Here is a 3,150-nt window from a genome sequence, read left to right as displayed (position 1 = left end):
ATTCTTGATACCAAAATCAAAGATACAATTTACTGAAACGAGATCCTCTAACGGTCTTGTAACTAGGCTATTTATCCCCCCTTCAGCCATTCCCATCCCAACTACTACGAAAGCAAAGCCGACCCCCACCCCCCCTCCATTTCCCACACCAAACTGAATTTACCCTCCCCATGTTTCATATTGACACACTACCTGAACAACTCCCTCCGTCTTGTTCCCACCGCTGAAGACGTCATTCGCTTCATTACCACTGGCCTCAAAATATCCAATCATTTGGGAATTCCCGTATGCCCCTTCAAATCACGCTGGCAATCTACTCAGTTTTCCGCTTAAATGCGACTGCCCTATATTCCCTAAACCATTTCCACTCTCGTTTCCTATTTTGCCACTCATGCTTCTGCAGCACATCCAAATCCATTGCACCTAACTGCAAATCCCCCTTCCACAGCCAAACATGGCTAGATCCTTCTCACCATCACAACTGTTACAAACCACACCTAAAAAAACTTTTCTCAGTTTCTATAACTTCAGTGTCAGTTTCCTACGCTATCCCTCACCTACTGGTAATCAAGCAAGAACGGTCATCAACATAAGCATCATCTTCAGTAATTCATCACCACCAAGCTGCCCACCATACATAGTCAGTTCCGCAGTATGAGCATCACTCAGTATTTACTGATCATCTTTTATCACCTCTCAATATTTTGGCCAGCCCTTGCGGCCGAGCGGTTCTAGGCGCTTCAGTCCGGAACCGCGCTGCTGCTACGGTCGCAGGTTCGATTCCTGACTCGGGCATTGATCTCTGTGATGTCCTTAGGTTAGTTAGGTTTAAGTAGTTGTAAGTCTCGGGGACTGATGACCTCAAATGTTAGGTCCCATAGTGCTTAGAGCCATTTGAACCATTTGAACCTCAATATTTTGCAATACCACTTCTATGTTTAAACACCTGTAAGCTGAAGAACAGCTGCATTGCAACAGCCAGCCAGACCAACATGAGGAATGAAATTGCAATAAAGAACTGATTAAACTATTTATGTTGCAATACCCTCTCCTCGCCTCCCGTACACCTACTCCAACGTTCTTCAGCAGCACACTTCCTTGTTACCCCTTCCACCCTATCTTCATCCCAATGAGCCCTCGTGCAGCACCCCACGAATTTCTGTCTATGTTATATCTGCGAAAGAAATGACTCATATTGGAACCGGTGCTGGACAAGAATGCCAATTGCCACCAAAGCTTTTCAGCAGTTATGCTGAGAAACTGGCATAGGATTAGCAAGAGGTATAACAATAAGAGAAGAAAAGATAAATACAGATCATCAAGTAATATTGACTGAATCAATCGAAGAACTAAAACTTATGATAGAGAGAATTATAAGATTAGAAAAGAAGTGTGGGTTGATGAACGAACAAAGTGATGAGACACAGCAAACGTAAAGGTTCCGTCAAAATACAGTAGAAAGGTAAGACGCTGAAAGAAGCAAATCCTTTCCGTACTTACGAAAGTTGGTGATCAAAAACAGACGTTTAGTCGATTACATATGTATACACGATCTGTTCAGAAGTATCCGACACCTGTTAGGGGATATTAATACGAAGCGTGTCCACCCTTGTCCTTTACTACGATCCGAGCTCTGCTGGGGACTCTTTCAGTAAGATGTAGGTGGAGAAATGGCAGGCCATTCTTCCTCAAGAGCCGAAACCACAGAAGATAACGGTCGACGCTGTCTGCAGCAAAGTGATCTCGTAGATGTTCAAGTGGGTTCAGGCCAGCTCATTTCAGGAATATTATTGTTTACAGAGCATTGCCTTACAGATACTGTTTTATGACAAGGTGCCTGGTCATGCTGATACAGTCATTGTCACCAAACTCTTCCTCCACTGTCCGCAGCATACAATGTTGTAAAATGTGTACACATCCCGCTGCATTTAGCATTTTCTTAAGAGCAGTAAGGAGACCCCCATCTTCCACACTTCACTATTCACACTACAGACGATAGCAGCTAACTGTCTCGAGGTATTTGCCAAACCCAAACCCTTCCATCGGAAAGGACAGATCGTAGCATACACCACAACAAACCACTCGCTTCCAGTCACCCACTCTCCAGTGGCTTCGCTCTTTACATCACCTCAGGCGTCGTTTAGCATTGACTAGAGACATGTGTGGATTATGAGGAGCTGCCTTGTCAGTGTATCCCATTCTTTTAACTCCTAATCCTCAGTCACTGTGCTAGTTGGACTTCTAGTAGAACTGTGGAACTGACGTGTCATTTCTTCTACTGACTTCAAGCGATTTTTGCAGCCATCCTCCACAGTGCTCGACGGTCCCTGTCCGTTAGAACATGACGCCGCTTGGTCTTAGTTAAACTTGCGATTATTTCCAGCTCATAATCACATCACCAACAGTCGACTAGCGCCACTTTAGATGTGTAGAAATGTACTCATCTGACGCACAATGACTGGTCTACGTTCGAATTTATTCAACTCTCCTGACCAGTTCTTTCTAGAGTTACTGGTTTTCTACTGACGACACAATACTCCCTGATTCCTTTCATACCGGTACTTCCATCTCTTGTGACATCTAGCGGTCGTTTCCGCATTATACAGGTATGTCCAGGTACTGTCATCAGATATTATACGCTTGTATGAACTACATTGAGGCAGTGGCCTTGCCGCAGTGGATACACCGGTTTCCTTCAGAACACGGAAGTTAAGCGCTGTTGGGCGTGGCTGGCACTTGGATGGGTGACCGTCCGAGACGCCATGCGCTGTGGCTATTTTTCGTAGTGCACTCAGCCTCGTGGCACCAATTGAGGAGCTACTCGACTGAACAGTAGCTGCTCCGGTCAAAGAAAACCATCATAACGACCGGGAGAGCGGTATGCTGACCACACCCCTCTCGTATCCGCATCCTCAGCCGAGGATGACACGGCGGTCGGATACTCCCGACGGGCCACTTGTAGAATCATACAATGAAGGCTTTCACGACCAGATGCTTCAGCTGCCCAGAATTCTTCCGGGTTGTATGGCCGTGGTCCATGGAACTCTTCTATCCCTGACGTTTTGTCCAAAGCTATGTTGGACATCTTCGGAGGCGCTCTTGCCGATGAGACTCAGCACCACCAGGAGCACCTCCGAAGATGTCCAACAT

The 3,150-nt window shown here is 45.9% G+C and overlaps 1 pseudogene; it reads left to right on the top strand.

The window, feature by feature from the left end:
- The first annotated feature begins 2,658 nt into the window (after nucleotides 1-2,658).
- On the top strand, nucleotides 2,659-2,776 carry LOC126459103 (5S ribosomal RNA; annotated as a pseudogene).
- The last annotated feature ends 374 nt before the right edge of the window (nucleotides 2,777-3,150 follow it).

The sequence above is a fragment of the Schistocerca serialis genome, chromosome 2, assembly GCF_023864345.2.
Source record: "Schistocerca serialis cubense isolate TAMUIC-IGC-003099 chromosome 2, iqSchSeri2.2, whole genome shotgun sequence".
In the NCBI taxonomy this organism is placed as follows: Eukaryota; Metazoa; Arthropoda; class Insecta; order Orthoptera; family Acrididae; genus Schistocerca; species Schistocerca serialis.
Note: the sequence above shows the minus strand (reverse complement) of the source record. Positions and strands in the feature narration are given on the sequence as shown.